The 19,414-nt window shown below is 42.1% G+C and overlaps 1 protein-coding gene across 1 annotated transcript in view; it reads left to right on the top strand.

Moving 5' to 3' along the window:
- Positions 1-19,414, top strand: part of LOC130284873 (major centromere autoantigen B-like) — a 348,234-nt gene that overhangs the window by 85,780 nt on the left and 243,040 nt on the right. Inside the window, exon 2 of the mRNA XM_056535759.1 lies at positions 11,071-11,144. The gene's annotated coding sequence lies outside the window, so the exon portion shown is untranslated. The remainder of the gene's footprint in view (positions 1-11,070; positions 11,145-19,414) is intronic.

Genomic DNA, 19,414 nt, shown 5'->3' with positions numbered 1-19,414 from the left:
CGTTTCACCGTAGATTTTTGGGCACAATGACTGACGTCATTACAAAGTAGAATTGGTGGCGCAAAAAATAAGCCATCATATGGATTTTTAGGTGCAAAAGTTATGATTTTTTAAATGCAAGGAGCAAAAAACGAAAATGCAAAAACGGAAAAAACCCCGGTCCTTAAGGGGTTAAAAGATGAATTTAGAAATTTAAACTGAAGATTTTGGATAGCTGGTGCTACCTACCATAACAAAATTTTTATTCCCAGACCCAGGCACAGCAGTGGCATCAGTAAACCATATATTGCCTGAATGACACAGCCTGGAGTTGGCTGAAGCATGAGTACACACCAGGGCTTCACAATCCCCAAGAAAAAACACAAGAATTTTTTAAATTTAAAATGAAGATTTTGAATAGCTGATGCTACCTATCATAACAAAATTTTTATTCCCAGACCCAGGCACAGCCGCAGCATTAGTAAACCATATATTGCCTGAATGACACAGACTGGAGTTGGCTGAAGCATGAGGAGACCATTTAAATGTATGATTTTTTTATTTGAAATTGAAATCAATTATTTTGAAATTTAACTTTTAACTCCCAAGTTTTAGTGTCCCAGATCCCGGTGTGTGAGTACAAAGGACCTAATCTAACAAGCCCCCACAGGGCTCATGTGGCCGTGAGATGTAGGCGCAATGTCTCCATTGCCCTGACTGGCCATTGTTTTAAATACTTTTCGCCAAGGCAAACCATGTAAAGAACAGCGTGACACCACCGTGCCCTGCACACATGGTATTATGAAGGCCCACTGAGACTTGTCCGGGCAGTGGAGGCTGAGGACACAATGGAAGATGTGGAGGCGGAGTTGCACACTGTCACAGGACCAAAGGGCTGACAGAGTGGAGCAGGAAGCAGCATGAGTACGCAAGTGTGGTTCACAACCCCTAAAATTAAAAGGTGAACGTTGAAATCTCTATTGAACATGCATGTTAGGTAGTGCTACCATCCAAAAATTTAAGGCCCAAACCCAGAAGCATCAGTAAGCCAAGTAGTTCCTGAAAAACACAGTCAGGAAAAGGCATCAGCAGTACACAAGAGGATTTTATAACATCTAAGATTGAAAGATCAATGTTGAAATCGCAATTAAGCATGTATGTATGCTAGTGCAAAACATCCAAATTTAAGGCCCAAGCCTAGAAGCATCAATAAGCCAAGTAGTTCCTGAAACACACAGTCAGGAGCAGGCATCAGCAGTACACAAGAGGGTTTCATAACCCCTTACATTTAAAGATCAATGTTGAAATTTGCATAAAGCATGTATTTAGCTACTGCTAAACATCCAAAAATGAAAGGCCCAAGGCCTGAAGCATCAGTGAGGCAAGTAGTTCCTGAAAGACACAGGATCAGTCAGGAGCAGGCATTCACAGTACCCAAGAGGGTTTCATAACCCCTTACATTTAAAGATCAATGTTGAAATCTGCATTAAGCATGTATTTAGCTACTGCTAAACGTCCAAAAATTAAAGGCCCAAGTCCAGAAGCATCAGTGAGACAAGTAGTTCCTGAAAGACACAGGATCAGTCAGGAGCAGGCATTCGCAGTACCCAAGAGGGTTTAATAATCATAATTGTGAAGTGTTGGTGTAGCAGCATGGTCAATCTACTCTGAGGCACCTGGCATTGGTGGGTGAAAATCCTGGCTGATCTATGCCTGATTCATCTTCACAAAGGTCAGTCTCTCCACATTTTTCGTGGACAGACGAGTTCGCTTTGGGGTGACTATGGCCCCAGCCGCACAAAACACCCGCCCTGATGGCACACTACTGGCCGAGCAGGACAGCTTTTCCAGGTCAAACTCTGCTAGTTGCGGCCATGAATAAAGTCTGGCTGCCCAGAAGTCCAGTGGATCTTCAATGTTTGTTGGCATGGCCATGTCAAGGTATGCCACCACCTGCTGGTTCAGGTACTGCTCCATGTCTACCTGCTGCTGATGAGTTGCTTCACTATGCGGGTGAAGAAAGCTACTCATCAGTGACTGTAGACTTAGGCTGTTGATATTGGAGCTGGTACTGTTCCTGCCACCCCTCCCCAGCAGCCATAACAGTGGAAGGTGAGCGCAGAGGGCCCCCCCGAGTCAGACCTGCGAGTGGATGGACCATGTCGCTGATGGCATCGGCCAGCTGACTACGTAGGATCTCTCTGTAGTAGATCAGTTTTTCCTCCCTCTCAGTTGGTGTAAAAAAGGCCCCCATTCTGTGACGGTAGCAAGGGTCCAATAAGGTGGTGAGCCAGAAGTCATTCCGCTTACGAATTATGACAATTTTGGGGGTCACTACGCAAACAACTGAGCATACATCGTGCCATTTGCGCCAGTGACTCGGATGGACTCCCTGCCTCCATCTCCACTGCATACTGCCACGGTGTGTCTTGGTCCTCTGTCTCGCCTTCCTCATAATAACCCTCTAGCTCCTCTAGCTGGACATGCTCCTCCTCTCCTGTCCTCTGTGCACATCCTGGCACTTCTCTGCCTGACATACGTAGTGCATATATGAGAGTATTTCAATAAGCTTCACTAATCTTTAAACAGTATTTGTCTAGAGCAGCAGGTGATTACTTTTGGCTGTCCTTTCACAATATGTAGGCCCTTGACAGATTAACAGGTACAAAATGGTACACTAATTAGATGTACGTATGCGGTATGCACTGATGAGGGCAGAAAAATGCGCTACAATACGCAGAAAAACTCTGTATTTTTGTAAATCACCAGCCGGTGAGTACTATTGTTTGGACTTTCACAGTATGTAGGCCCTTGACAGATTAACAGGTACAAAATGGTACACTACTTGGATGTCAGTATGCGGTATGCACTGAGGAGGGCAGAAAAATGTGCAACAATACGCAGAAAATCTCTGTATTTTTGTAAAACACCAGCCGGTGAGTACTATTTTCAGGACTTTACCATTATGTAGGCCCTTGACAGATTAACAGGTACAAAATGGTACACTACTTGGATGTATGTATGCGGTATGCACTGATGAGGGCAGAAAAATGCGCTACAATGAGCCTAACAACTCTGTAATTTTTGTAAAACACCAGCCGGTGACTACTATTGTTTGGACTTTCACAGTGTGTAGGCCCTTGACAGATTAACAGGTACAAAATGGTACACTACTTGGATGTGCGTATGCGGTATGCACTGAAGAGGGCAGAAAAATGCGCTACAATACGCAGAAAAAATCAGTATTTTTGTAAAACACCAGCCGGTGAGTACTCTTGTTTGGCTTTCATAGTATATAGGCCCTTGACAGATTAACAGGTACAAAATGGTACACTAATTAGATGTACGTATGCGGAATGCACTGATGAGGGCAGAAAAATGCGCAACAATACACAGAAAAACTCAGTATTTTTGTAAAACACCAGCAGGTGATTACTTTTGCCAGGACTTTCCTTGTATCTAGACTTGTTACAGATACAGAATAGTAGACTGCTTTGATGTAGGTATGTGGTATGCACGTATGAGGGCAGACAAATGCACTACAGTCCGCTGAAAAAACGCATTTGTGAACAGCAGCAGGACACAACAGTGCAGCACCACAAAAAAAAATATATAAAAAAAACAGGGATTAAACCCTAAATTGCACTCTGTCACAGAGTGTTAAGAATGGTCTGCATTGGTTTTTATACAGTCTACACACAATTCTGAGCAGCAGATGATTTCTGGAGCAAAAAAAGCACAAATTTGCGCTGAAAAATAAGGTGATAAGATGGTTCATAAAGTTCAGGCAGCTTGTTGATATGTATGAGGCAACGAAAAGCTATCTGCCCCTCTCTGATGAAATGCTCAATAATGTGAATAGGAGGTTTATATATCGTAAGATCCTTATCAGTGAGAACACCACAGCACTGCACTCCTGTCTGTCCGCAATGCTGATGTGACTAGCAGTTGCCAGTGGTACGCTGTGGTATAAGCAATTCACACACAGACGCGCAGCCCGTCTTCTCTCTCTGAGTGCATGGATGAAATGAGGAGAGGCAAGATGGCTGCCGATTATATAGGGCTATGACATCACAGGGGTCAATGAATGCTGATAGGCTGCATCTTGCATGTGATTCAGGGTCATCCCGCCTACCTCCCTTCCCGCCGTCCTTTTTTTTTACACTGTCCCACATAGAAGAATTATCAATAAACTACAGTCATTGAGCTTGGACTCCCAAATTGTTGAGTGGATTAGGCAGTGGCTGAGTAATAGACAACAGAGGGTTGTAGTCAATGAAGAATATTCAGAGCAAGCTCTTGTCACCAGTGGGGACCTCAGGGATCTGTACTGGGACCAATTTTGTTTAATATCTTCATTAGTGATATTGCAAAAGGTCTCGATGGTAAGGTATGTCTTTTTTCTGATGACACAAAGATATGTAACAGGGTTGGTGTTCCTGGAGGGATCCGCCAAATGGAAATGGATTTAGGAAAACTAGAAGAATGGTCAGAACTCTGGCAACTGAAATTTAATGTGGATAAGTGCAAGATAATGCACCTGGGGTGTAAAAACCCTCAGGCAGAATATAGAATATTTGACACAATCCTGACCTCAGTATCTGAGGAAAGGGATTTAGGAGTAATTATTTCAGAAGACTTAAAGGGGTACTCCCACCCCAGACATCTTATCCCCCATCCTTTGGATAGGGGATAAGATGTCTATGGTGGGGTACCCCTTTAAAGGTCGGAAGACAATGTAATAGAGCAACAGGAAACGCTAGCAGAATGCTTGGATGTATAGGGAGAGGTATAAGCAGTAGAAAGAGAGTGCTCATGCCGCTGTACAGAACACTGGAAGCCGTATCTTCAGAAGGATATAGATACTCTAGAGAGAGTTCAAAGAAGATACTAAACTAGTACATGGATTGCAGGATAAAACTTACCAGGAAAGGTTAAAGGACCTTAACATGTCTAGAAGAAAGAAGAGACAGAGGGATATGATAGAGACTGTTATATACACAAAAGGAATCAACACGGTAAAGGAGGAGAGGAGATTTAACCCCTTTATGACTGAGCGATTTCAAGTTTTTGCATTTTCATTTTTTCCTCCTTGCCTTTAAAAAATCATAACCCTTTCAATTTTGCACCTAAAAATCTGTATTATGGCTAATATTTTGCGACACCAATTCTACGTTACAGTGACATAAGTCATTTTACCTGAAATTTACGGCGAAACGGAAAAAAATTCATTGTGCGACAAACTTAAAGAAAAAAATCCATTTTGTAAATTTTGGGGGCTTCCGTTTCTGCGCAGTACATTTTTCGGTAAAAATGGCACCTTATTATACTTCAGAAAAAAATCATAAATACATGCAGGAAAATTTATACGTTTAAAATTGTCATTTTCTGAGCCCTATAACTTTTTTATTTTTCTGTGTTCAGGGCGCTATGAGGGCTCACTTTTTGCGCCGTCATCTGAAGTTTTTAGCAGTACCATTTTTGTTCTGATCAGACTTTTTGATCACTTTTTATTCACTTTTTGGTGGTATAAAAAGTGATCAAAAATTCGCTATTTTGGACTTTGGAATTTTTTTGCACGTACGCCATTGAACGTGCGGTTTTAAAAGCAGTATATTTTTATAATTCGGACATTTCCATACGCTGTGATACCACATATGTTTATTTTTATTTACACTGTTTTATTTTGTTAGTAGGAAATGCCGGGTGATTTAAACTTTTAATTCAGAAGGGAATACATGAAAGGTTAACTTTTTTTTTACACTCTTTTTTTGCGAGCTCATAGCTCGTATAGGGACCTATGAGCTTGCAATGGCTGATTGCATACACAGGTTGTTGCCTTGCCGTTGCATGGCAACAAGCTGTGTAATCGGCGGTTGATTGCTCCAGCCTGTAACTCAGGCATGGAGCAATCAATCAGAGCCGGGACATCGACGGAAGAAGGTAGGGACCTTCTTCTTTCCGAGTAGCTGATCGGGGCATCGCGATGACTCCAATGAGCCCGACTGAGCAGCTGGGAACCATTTAATTTAACTTTCGATGCTGCACTCAGCTTTGAGCGCCGCATCGGAAGGGTTAATAGCGCGTGGCCGAATGATCGCGGCCGCTAGCTATTAGCCCGGGTCCCGGCTGTGAATAGGAGTTGGGACCATCCCGCTATGACGCTATCCCACCGGGACCCCGCGTTATAGACAGGGACCGGACTTAGGACGTACTCATACGTCCTAAGTCCTTAAGGGGTTAAAAGAAGAAAAACTACCACAAGAGGACACAGTTTTATATTAGAGGGGCAAAGGTTTCTGCAGTAATATCAGGAAGTATTACTTTACTGAGAGAATAGTGGATGCATGGAATAGCCTTCCTGCAGAAGTGGTCACTGAAAATACAGTGAAGGAGTTTAGGCATGCATGGGATAAGCATAAGGCTATCCTCCATATAAGATAGGCCCAGGGACTATTCATAAGATTCAGATTATTGGGCAGACTAGATGGGCCAAATGGTTCTTATCTGCCGACACATTCTATGTTTCTATAAAAATCTTGAAAATCGTCCGTAAGAAAATCCCTAACGGCCTTTAGAAAATCCTATTATAGTCTATGGGATTTCTCTAATAGCCTTTTAACCCGTTATCGCCCATTATTAATAACGGACGTTATTTTGTTACGAGCGAATGAACGGAAGAAATAGGGCATGCACTATTTCTCCCGTTACTATCGCCCGTCACAAAATAACGGCCGTTATTAATAACGGGCGATAACGGGTTAAAACGGCTATTAGAAAAATCCCACAGACTATAATGGAATTTTCTAACGGCCGTTAGGGATTTTCTAATGGATGATTTTCAAGATTTTTATGACATTCATTACGGATGAATTTTTATAGTGTGAAAGCAGCCTAAGAACATTGCATCAGGTCACTGGTTTGTATTCTTGGACAGACCATAAAATAATTTGGTTTCTTCTGTGTTCAGTAATAAAACCATTGAACACAGAGGTTGCACAAGTCACGGAACACCCATTGACTTTCAGAACACAAATTTTGCTTCAATATATATCAGCCTCTGTTGCACATTTGTAAAGGCACTGATCTGTCAGAACTATAAAAACATTCCACATCCTAAAAGGGTTATCCAGCAAAAAGTTTTCTTGTGCCCGAGCTGTCTGTCTGAAAAATCTGTATTTACCTCCCGCACTCCCTCTGCAGTCTCCATTAGTGCGGCATCCGCTCTCCATTAAATTTCCTGGTGCTGTAATCAATACGTCACCCAGCCGCTCAACCAATTACTGTCTGAGGTGGGACACCATTGGTGATTGGTTGAGCAGCAATGTGATGTATTGACAACATTATTAAGTAAAGTTCAGTGTTTATTTGTTAATTTTATTTCACAGCCTGGGCACTTTTTATTTTTATTTTATTTTATCTGAAAAATTGGGCACAAACTTTTTGCTGGACAATCTGTAAAGAGATTTAAAAAAGCAGTGCTTATTCAAAAGTTCACCTCTAGTACAGCAGCAATAGTGGTGCATGCCCAGTGTGCATGGAGAGCTGTCAGGGGATTCCCCTCTATAACTATCCATGGCACCACTTGGCCCAGAATAGTGTTGAGCACGAATATTCATAATGCAAATTTTTATCGTGAATATTGGCACTTCAAGATTTTTTGAATATTTAGAATATAGTGCTACATATCCGTAATGACGAATATTCTTTTTTTTTTCACATGCAATGTTTTTATGCAAATTTTTATGTGAATTTTCCATGCAAATTTTTGCATGAAAAAAGAAAACGAACATAGCGAATATGCAAATTAAATTCGAAAAGGGCCCCTGCTGCTCATCGTTAGCCCAGAAGAGATATGACTCCTCTCTATCATCACATATCCACCCCAGGTGATGGGGGGCACAAAATAGAAAGAAGTTCAATCAATATGCAATATTGGAAAAATAAATGTTTAAAGCTGCTGTTATTTTTTTTTATTTTCTAATGTATCTTCATTGAGTCAAATGCTTTTAATAATGACAGACGCAATTAAAGATGTGTGATTTTAAAATTGACGAAATGTTTGGGATAATTCTGACTCAGTGCCTCTACGGTGACGGGTACATTTTAGACAAAAATTGGCAAAAAAAAAAGAATGTCATGTTTTTTTCAATTTATTTATTTTTAATAATGTACATAAATCAGTTGATCTTTTCCATCTCCTTAAAGTACAATATAAGACATAAAACAATGTCAAAAATACTATGAACAAATCAGAGATATTCTTTACACATTCCAAATTTCCAAATTCTGGCTTAGTCATTGACCAGTTAAGGACCCAGGGTCTACAGGTACACCCTGACACCCTGGTACTTAAGGACCCAGGGCGTACCTGTACGGCAGGGACTGGACCGGGGTGACTGCTGATATCGATCAGCAGGCACCCCCCGCAAATGCCCAGGGGGGTCATCAGACCCCCCCCCCATGTCAGCAATCGCCGCAAATCGCCAATGAATTCAAATTTGCGGCGATTCCTGATCATACGGGTCTCTGATGACCTGGAAAATAAGGGGGATTGGGGTTGTCCTAGACACTCACGATCCCCCTGAAGGGATAGGAATGAGGTGGCAGGCATGCCACCCCTCCTTTCCCTGCTATTGGTTGTTAAGAAGCGATGACCAATAGCAGATTGGGGGCAGGGGGGTTAACTTTCGGTTCCCCCGTTCTGCCCACCCACAGTAGCCGCCAAAGTCCACTTACCCATCGGCAGCGGCGGAGGCGACGATCGGCTGCTGTGATCGGCGGCAGCAGAGGACGGCGATGCTGATCCCTGGATCCAACGATAGCCGGTGAGTTGCCTAGCAACATCTGGAGGGCTAAAGTTTGGAGACCACTATACAGTGGTCTCTAAACTGTAGCCCTCCAGATGTTGCAAAACTACAACTCCCAGCATGCCCAGACAGCTGTTTGTTTTCTGGGCATGCTGGGATTTGTAATTTTGCAACATCTGGAGGGCCACAGTTTGGAGATCACTGTGCAGAAACTGTAGCCCTCCAGATGTTGCAAAACTGCAAATCCCAGCATGCCCAAACAGCTGTCTCGGCATGCTGGGAGTTGTAGTTGCGTACCTCCAGCTGTTGCATAACTGTATCTCACAGCATGCCCGATCAGTATCGACGATCAGTATATGCTGGGAGTTGTAGTTTTGCAACAGCTGGAGGCACACTGGTTGGAAAATACTGAGTTAGGTAACAGAACCTAACTGAAGGTTTTCCAACCAGCATGCTGGGAGTTTAGCAACAGCTTGAGTAACCCTGTTTGGGAATCACTGGCGTAGAATACCCCTATGTCCACCCCTATGCAATCCCTATGTAGTCCTCAAATGCGCATGGCGCTCTCTCACTTCAGAGCCCTGTCGTATTTCAAGGAAACAGTTTAGGGCCACATATGGGGTATTTTCGTACTCGGGAGAAATTGCACTACAAATTTTGGGTGGCTTTTTCTCCATTTACCCTTTATGAAAAGGAAAAGTTGGGGGCTACACCAGCCTGTTAGTGTAAACAAATTAAAATGTTTACACTAACATACTGGTGTTGCCCCATACTTTTTATTTTCACAAGCGGTAAAAGGAAAAAAAGCCCCCCAAAATTTGTAATGTAATTTCTCCTGAGTACGGAAATACCCCATATGTGGGTGTAAAATGCTCAGACTCAGAAGAAATGGGGTTACAAATTTTGGGGGTCATTTTCTCCTATTACCCCCTGTAAAAATGTAAAATTTGGGGAAAAACGACATTTTAGTGAAAACATTTTTTTTTCATTTACACATCCAACTTTAACAAAAAGTCGTCAAACAACTGTGGGGTGTTACGGCTCACTGTGCCCCTTGTTACGTTCAGAGAACGTATCTATCATTCTATTATTTTGAATGTCAGGTGGTATTCTGACATTTTTTGTGAAGCCCTGGGGTCTCCTCATACTTCAGCCAACTCCAGGCTGTGCCATTCAGACACTATATGGTCTCCTCCTACTGATGCCAGGCTCTGTCATTGTGCTGACATGTGACATGGGACTCCTTGTTAGATTAGGTCCTTTGTACCCACACGTCGGGGCCCGGGCCATTAAAACTTGGGAGCTAAAAGTTAAATTTCAAAATCCTCAATTTAATTTTCAAAATCTTTGATTTCTATTTAAAATTCTTGTATTTCATTGGCCTCCTCATGCTTCAGCCACCTTCAGGCTGTACCATTCAGAGACTACTAGTGTTGCTCGCGAATATTCGCAATTCGAATATTATTCGCGAATATCGCATATTCGCGAATTCGCGAATTTCGCGAATATAGCGCTATATATTCGTAATTACGAATATTCGTATTTTTTTTTTTTTTCTTCACAGTACACATCACAGTGATCACCCCTCTCTGCTTCCAGCTTGTGTGGTGTAAAGAAGGCTGTAATACTACTGTGTGAGACTGGCGTGCGAAAATTCGCATATGTGAAAATTAGCATATGCTAATTTTCGCATATGCGAATATTCGCGTATGTTAATTTTGTATTTGCTAATTTTCACATATGTTAATTTTCGCATACGCGAATATTCGCATATGCGAAAATAAAACGAGAATGTGCGAATATTCGCGAATATATGACGAATATTCGTCCATATATTCGCGAATATTCGCGAATTTGAATATGGCCTATGCCGCTCAACACTAGAGACTACATGGGCTCCTTTTGCTTTCTTCACCTCCAGGCTTTGTCATTCAGCCAATATATCGTTTTCTGAGGCTACTGGGACTGGGATATTAACTCCAAATATGTTCTGGTAGCACTAGCTAACATAAATGCTTAATTGAGATTTCAAGATTGATCTTTCAATGTAAGGGGTTATGAAACCTTCTGGTGTACTGCTGATGCCTGCTCCTGACTGCTTCTGTGTCTTTCAGGAAATACTTGGCTTATTGATGCTTCTGGGCTTAGGCCTTAAATTTTTGGATGTTTAGCACGAGCTAAATATATGCTTAATAGAAATTTCAACTTTGATCTTTCAATGTTAGGGGTCATGAAACCCTCTTGTGTACTGCTGATGCCTTTTCCTGACTGTGTCTTTCAGGAACTACTTGGGAAGAATTGGAAAAGAAAAAAACGAGGTGCGCTCCTAGTGGAGTATTATTACGATAGAGCAAGGTATGTGCAAAGATGTTGCCCCTTACCGTGGACAGTTGTGCAGAGGGCACAACACCTGTATATGTATGGTGCTTGTAGTCCTGATACGTGGGAGGCAGCCTCTGCGTCCTTCACCGTGACCTCCAGGTACCGGTGTAGTCAAGTAGAAATCAAGATAAATGTAGGAACGTGTAAGATGGCGCCAAATTCCAAAAACGACCAATATGCCAAAAATATTTCTTAAAAATAATTTGGCTTTAATTGGCAACATATAGAAGGGTGCTAAGGGTTCTATATGTTGCCAATAAAAGTCAAATTTTTTTCTGAAATATTTTTAGGCATACTGGTCGTTTTTGGGATTTCGCGCCATCTTACATGTTCCAACTTTTACCTTAATTTCTTCTCTTTCAGGAACTACTTGGCTTGCTGATGCTTCTGGGCTTGGGCCTTACATTTTTGGATGGTAGCACTACCTAACATGCATCTTCAAAATATATTTCAGGGGTTTTGAACCCCTCTTGTGCACTCATGCTGCTTCCTGCTCCACTGTGTCAGCCCATTGGTTCTGTAACAGTGTGTGACTCTGCCTCCTCATCCTCCACCATGTCCTCAGCCTCCACTGCCCGGACAAGTCTCAGTGGCCCTTCAGCATACCATGTGTGTAGGGCACGGCGGTGTCACGCTGTTCTTCACATGGTTTGCCTTGGCGAAAAGTGTTGGAAACAATGGCTGGTCAGGGCAATGGAGATGTTGCACCTACATCTAACGGCCACATGAGCTCTGTAGGGGTTTGTTAAATTTGGCCCTTTGTACCCACATGCCGAGGTCCCGGACACTAAAATTTGGGAGTTAAAAGTTAAATTTCAAAATTAATAATTTAAATTTCAAAATCTTAAATTTAAATTAAAAAATCATACATTTCAATGGTCTCCAGCTATCCAAAATCTTCGGTTTAAATTTCTGAATTCACCTTTTAATGTGAAGGCCTAGTGTCTACTCATGCTGCTTCCAACTCCTGGCTGTGCCTTTCAGCCACTATATGGTCTCCTCATGCTGCCAACACCTCCACGCTGTGTCATTCAGCCACTATATGGTCTCCTCATGCTTCAGCCTCATCCAAGCTGTGTCATTCAGCCACTATATGGTCTCCTCATGCTGCCAACACCTCCACGCTGTGTCCTTCAGCCACTATATGGTCTCCTCATGCTGCCAACACCTCCACGCTGTGTCATTCAGCCACTATATGATGTCTTCATGCTGCCAACACCTCCACGCTGTGTCATTCAGCCACTATATGGTGTCCTCATGCTGCCAACACCCCCACGCTGTGTCATTCAGCCACTATATTGTCTCCTCACACTGATGCCACCTCCAGGCTCTGTCATTGTGCTGCTGTGCGGCAGTGATTCTAAAAATGATGCCGGTAATCTGCATGTTATTCTGAACAACAATATTTTTTCACTGCCCCAGCACACTCCATATGCGTGTTAGAACAAAGCAACGTGTTCTACACTCCTATTGAGGATCTCTGTAGGCCAGAGATAGTAATTTTTAATATAGATTCGCTGCAAATAAATTTGGATCGAAATTTTTTTTTCAAAATATTCGGCGAATCGGACGAATCGACTTTTAGAAAAGTTCGCTCATCTCTAATAAATACATAACACATATACTATCACATGCACTGTGATGCACACTGACAACTACATGAAGTGGCCCACTCTCTCCTCCGCATGATTGTGCAAGGCAAGGAAGGATTTTTTAGAGACATAGGGGGAGATCAAAACCTGTGCAAAGGAAAAGTTGCCCAGTTGCCCATAGCAACCAATCAGATCTTTCATTTTGCAGAGGCCTTGTTAAAAATAAACGAAGAAAGCAACTGGGCTACTTTTCCTCTGGAAAAGTTTTGATAAATCCCCCCATATTATCAACTGGGCATGTGCCACCTGGTCTGGGAGCACCCCATTAATCATCATCTGTATGTTTTCCACTACAAAAAACTGGCACACTTGAACCTGTGATTCTGCAATGTTCTTTGGAGGGCAATTTTCCCCATCTATATATATGCCTCTAGGAAAAACTGAGTGATTTTCTTATCTTTTTGTTGACTACACACTGCACACTGTCCCTCAAGGAGATCTGCTTCTAACCTTGACCAACAAATCCTGCACACAGGTCTGCTTCTTACAGCTGTGTACAGACGTTTTTGGTTCCTCTGACACACTCCTATACTGCCTCCTAATGTGGTCTACCCTTACACCACATGTTCCTCCTTCCTTCTGCAATTTTCACATGATCCTGACACCATGTGTTCCTCCTACCTTTTTATTCTTCCATGGTGCTGATGCCATGTTATCAGGTTTGATTGAAGTGAAAATTTCCTAAAGTTCAGACTTAACCGGGGTTCTATGATTTTGGTTTGCTCAGTAATTGATACCAGCTGTGTATCAGTGGACTGTCCTGTATCACTTTTACATTTTTCATGCTTGAAGGAAAACGGTCAACCGTGTGGGTGAACAGGAGACCAATGCAGGGTCTTGGACTGCTATACCTACCTGCAGTCAGGACATTGCTTTTTTTTTTTTTCTTATAGAAAATACCCATGTCTAATCATAATAATTATTTGTGGTATTATAACTTGGCTCTGTTAACTTCAATGGAACTGAGCTGCAATTACACACACAACCTGAGGACAGGTGTGGTGTGGTGCTGTTTTTGACAGAAATTAGAATTGATTAGAAATTTCTATTCCTGGATAACCCCATTAATGCAAAATGAGTGTCATGCTTTTTTTTTTTAATTATCTTTAGCTTTTCTATTTCTTTATATGTTTTTCGATTTATGTTTGCCCTTTAAAAAACTCATTAACTTCAATAACCTCAGCAATGCCGTTTTTACATTGGAATTCTGTAGACTGTATATTATGGGATTTATCATGGGGGTGATGGCAGCATATATTATATTAAAGATTAAGTCTGGAACATGAAATGAAGATGGCATCATATACCCTACTAGGCTTGTCCCATAGTAAATACAGACGACAGTGATGTGGGATAAGCAGGTGGAGAAGGATTTTTTTTTACTTTCTTTTGACTTCATCTTGAAGATGACTGAGAAAATATTAATGTAAGAAATAAAAGTGCACATCAAAGGAATACAGCCAAAGATCAACATTTCTATACCTGCTATTACAAATAGCATTTGTGTGCCTGTGCAGGTTGTCCTTGTTAGGGACTTGAAATCACAGAAGAACTGGTGGATGATGTTGGATTGACAGGAGGTCATGTATAAAGCTGAAGTTACATACAATAAAGAGTTTATAAAGGCCACTGCCCAAATCCCAATAGTGATCAGGATACAATTTCTCCGACTCAAGATACGATGATAATGTAAGGGGAGGCAGATAGCAACATATCGGTCATAAGCCATAATGAAGAGGAGAATATCTTCTGCAGTCGCCACTGAAAAGAAAAAGTACAACTGAGTATAACATTGTGAGAAGGAAACAAAGTGATTCCCCGATAATAATATGTGCAGTAATTTAAGAACCGTGACCGATGTAAAAAATATGTCTACAATGGACAAATTACAGATAAAGAGATACATTGGTTTATGTAACTGAACATCCAGACATATAGCGGTGATAATGGAAGAATTGAGGAGAACTCCGACCAAATATATCAAGAAAAACAAAGTGGTAATGAGCGGTTTATTCCTTGTCTGTCCAGAAAATGGTAAAATGTAAAAATATTTCAGAGACGTCTCATTCTTCATTACTATTCTAGAAAAAAAAAATGTGTTAGATTTTAGCACAATGCAAACTATGAAAGAGAAAGAAATAATGAATGAAAAAATCAAATTTAGGTGATCAACTGGTCATCCTTTCCAATCTACCAAAACACTGGGTTCACACTGACTCTCTGGTCATGATCTACCATTGGGCAACGTGATCGCAGATAACAGCACAAACATCGTAAAAGTGCTGCATCTAGTTGACAAACTCTCTCTGTATGGAACATGTGTTAAACTTTATTAAGAAATTGTGGTGATCTAAGGGATGTGCTGACAATTTTGCATTCGGTTTAGCTGTTCTTATGTTTTTAAATATGCCCTCCTTGACTGACAGTGCCTAAACAATGCCTCATTTGCAATGTTTTTGAAGCCTGTGTGGCTTTCAGCTTTGAGCTGGCTTTCAGTCCTCAGGTCTTTTAACCTCTTCAGGATGCCCGGCGTATGCATTCGCCCTGCATCCCGAGTCCTTAAGGACGTGGGGCATATGCATACGCCCGTGGGAATTCGGGTCTCCGCTGCTAGCTGGTTGGGGACCGGACCGGGATGCCTGCTTAAATCATTCAGCAGGCATCCCAGAACATCGCCCAGGGGGGTCCTGAGACCCAGCCATGTCGACGATCGCATAAAATCGCATGTCAATTAAGACATGTGATTTTCCACTATTCTGGGCTGATCGGGTCTCTGGTGACCCGACCCCCTGGAAAATAGGGATGATCGGAGCTGTCAGTGACAGCCCCGATCATCCTGAGGCCTAGGAGCGAGGTCACAGTGCTGCGATCTCCTTCTATCCCCTGCCATTAGTCAGAACTGATTCTGACCAATGGCAGCGCAGGACAGTGGGTTGCCATTGGTTGCCTAAATCTCGTGGGGAACGTGGGGAGAAGATGGAGGCCGGTACCTGGAGGAGAAGATGCGTGGGGACCCCCGATCGTCGCTGGAGACAGGCACAGGTAGGGAAACGACGGGGGGGGGGGGGGGGGGGGGTGGATGCGTGATGGAATGAAAGTGAAAGTAAAGTGATCTTTACTGTGGCAACCACTAGCCAAACTGCAACTCCCAGCCCAGACAGCCAAAGGCAGTGGTGTCCAAACGGTAGCCCTCCAGATGTTGCCAAACTACATCTTTCAGCATGCCTAGACTGCCCAGGCATGCTGGGAGTTGTAGTTCTGTAACATTTGTCCCTTCAGATTTTGCAATTTTCAGGAAATTTGGGAAAATTGCTGCTCTTCTTTGAAGCCCTCTAATTTTTTCAAAAAGCAAAAATATGTCCATTTTATGATGCCAACATAAAGTGGACATATTGTATTTGTGAATAAAAATAAAATGTATTGGGAATATCCATTTTCCTTACAAGTAGAGAGCTTCAAAGTTAGAAAAATAAAAAATTTTCTAAATTTTCATGAAATTTTGGGATTTTTCACCAAAAAAGGATGCAAGTAATTTACCACCAAAATAAAGTAGAATATGTCCCGAAAAAAACGTCTCAGAATCAGAATATTCGGTAAAAGAGTTTTCGAGTTATTAATTCGTAAAGCGACGGTGGTCAGAATTGCGAAAAAGGGCTCAGTCCTTAAGGTGAAAAAGGGCTGCGTCCTTAAGGGGTTAAAGAGGCAACAAGATTTGTCAGCAAGGACAACAGTGGAATTAGTGATGTTCTGCCATTGATATGCCTTCTGGACCGAATGCTCATGAGGATGAATAAGGAATGAGGGTTCACATCTGACTGGCAGCAATATGGATCTTTTTCTTGAGGAATAGTTGGGTGAGGAGGATGAGGAAGTGGGACCTGAGAAGGAGGATTTGGAGATGGAATCTGTCGAAGTGATAGGGGCGGGCCCAGAACCAGGGACGACGGCTTACGTCACTCCGTCATGTGCCCTCCCCATAGCCTCCTGTAACATAATCAAATAAAAAAAGATTCATGGAATACCCCATTAATACATCCAGTGAGGTTGTCCAGAATGCATTTAATAGCAGACATATAAAGATAACCTTACAGAAGGGCAGAAATATGGCAACAAGTTTCGGAGGTGTTTGCCGATACCCCTCCTCCTTCAGACATGACAAATAAAGGAATAATACAAACATTTATACAAGACCCTTAATAAGAGTGGAATTCCTAAATCTCCCGCCCGCCTTTTGGTATTGATCACTTATGTTTTAAGAATTGTTTTGTTGCACTCCTACTATGTGTCATTTTCTTGTCTTTTTCCAATTACCCTTTAAAGTGTCATTATGAGACTACACGATGCGTTTACATTTTAGGAATCAATTGTTCTGCTTGACAAAAGCCAAGTTGTGGCTGAAGCGTAGCTGCCTGGGATGTTACAATAAAAGAGCAGAATATTTTTGTTATATGATTTTGTAAAGCTGCTGTTATGTTTTTTTTACTTATTAATGTCCCTGAATGGCGTCAAATGCTTTTCATAATGACAGATGAAATTTAAGCTGAGTGATTTTTTAATTGGTGAAACGTATGGGATTTTTCTTTAATTCTGACAACTAAGTGTCTCCGCAGTTCCGGGTGCATTTTATAGCAAAATTGGCTAAAAGTCCCTGGTGCTCCATGTCTTTAGTACCTGCTGTGTGTCCAGACACATGATTTGGGCCCCAATGGTTTTATTACTAAACACAGAAGAAATATGGTCATATTGGGAACATGTCTTCATTTTCGTCTGGGCTGGACAAAAATAAACTATCTTTTAAATTATGCATTCGTGGAAAAGAAGGACATTAATTCCTTTTGACTTTTATTGCACTAATTTGTGCAAAACAAAACAACAGGTTAAAGTATTCATCACTACACATCCCAATAAATACTTTAAAGGGGTACTCCGGTGGAAAACAACATTTTTCAAATCCACTGGTGCCAGAAAGTTATACAGATTTGTAAATCACTTCCATATAAAAATCTTAACCCTACCAGTACTTATTAGCTGCTGTATGCTCCACAGGAAGTAGTGTAGTTATTTTCAGTCTGCCACTGCTGCCACCTCTGTCCGTGTCAGGAACTGTCCAGAGCAGAGTCCCTGACACGGACAGAGGTGTCAGCAGAGAGCACTGTGTTAAGACTGAAAATAACTACACAACTTCCTGTGGAGCATACAGCAGCTGATAAGTACTGTGAGGAATAACATTTTTAAATAAAAGTAATTAACATATCTGTTTAACATTCAGGCACCAGTTGATTTGAAATAGTTTTTATCCCCTTAAGGACCAAACCAGTTTTTACCTTAAAGGGGTATTCCAGGCAAAACCTTTTTTTTATATATATATCAACTGGCTCCGGAAAGTTAAACAGATTTGTAAATTACTTCTATTAAAAAATCTTAATCCTTCCAATAGTTATTAGCTTCTGAAGTTTTCTGTCTAACTGCTCAATGATGATGTCACTTCCCGGGAGTGATTAATGACACCTCTCATTTTACCATAAAATATTTTTACACTTTTTTACACATTTTATGTCCCCATAGGGGACTATGCATAGCAATCCTTTGATTGCTAATACTGTTCAGTGCTATGCATAGGGCATAGCACTGATCAGTGTTATCGGTCATCTTCTGCTCTGGTCTGCTCGATCTCAGACCAGAGAAGAAGACCCCAGGAGATGAACGGAGGCAGGTGAGGGGACCTAAAGACGCCATTTTAGATGATCGGATCCCCGCGGCAGCGCTACGGGCGATCCGATCATCCATTTAAATGTTTGCATTGTATCTGTATTGATCACGCCATCTGAGGGGGTTAATGGCGGAAATCCACGCAATCGTGTATGTTGGCCATTACCGGCAGCCGGGCCCTGCAGTGCATGACGCGAGCACTGCTCCAAAGCTCGCGGTCATATACAGGATGTAAATGTACATCCTGGTGGGTGCAGTGCCTCTGCATCAGGACATACATTTATGTCCGTGGTCGTTAAGGGGATAAGGTGAAAGGGCTTGTGTAAACTCCGCTTGCAGCAGAGTACCATTATTTTCAATAGGATCCTGCTGCTGAGTGCGAAATGCAGAATGACTGCTACGAAATTCCATCAGAAGAATGGATGTCCACCCAAAGAATAGACATGTTCATTCTTTGGACATAATTCTGCCGTCTGAATATCCACAGTGTGAACAAGCCCTAAAGGTTTCAAAATGAGGTTATTTCTAAGGAGTTTCAACCATTCTGACACTTATGAAACTAATGTTAAACTTAACCCCTTAAGGACCACGGATGTTTGAGTACGTCCCTGCGCCCTGGGTCTTAAGGACCAGGGACATACTCATACGTCCGTGGGAATTCCGGCCCCTGCCGCGCGCCGGGCGGGGACCGGACCGGGGTGACTGCTGATATCTATCAGCACGCACCCCGCGCAAATGCCCAGGGGGGTCATCAGACCCCCCCATGTCGGCGATCGCCACAAATCACAAGTGAATTCACACTTGCGATTTGCGGCTATTCTGGGTCATACGGGTCTATAGTGACCCGGTGACCCGGAAAATAAAGGGGATCGCGGATGTCCT

This window comes from Hyla sarda, chromosome 8, assembly GCF_029499605.1.
Source record: "Hyla sarda isolate aHylSar1 chromosome 8, aHylSar1.hap1, whole genome shotgun sequence".
Lineage (NCBI taxonomy): Eukaryota > Metazoa > Chordata > Amphibia > Anura > Hylidae > Hyla > Hyla sarda.
The sequence above is the reverse complement of the archived record's forward strand: the minus strand, read 5'-3'. Positions and strand labels throughout refer to the sequence as shown.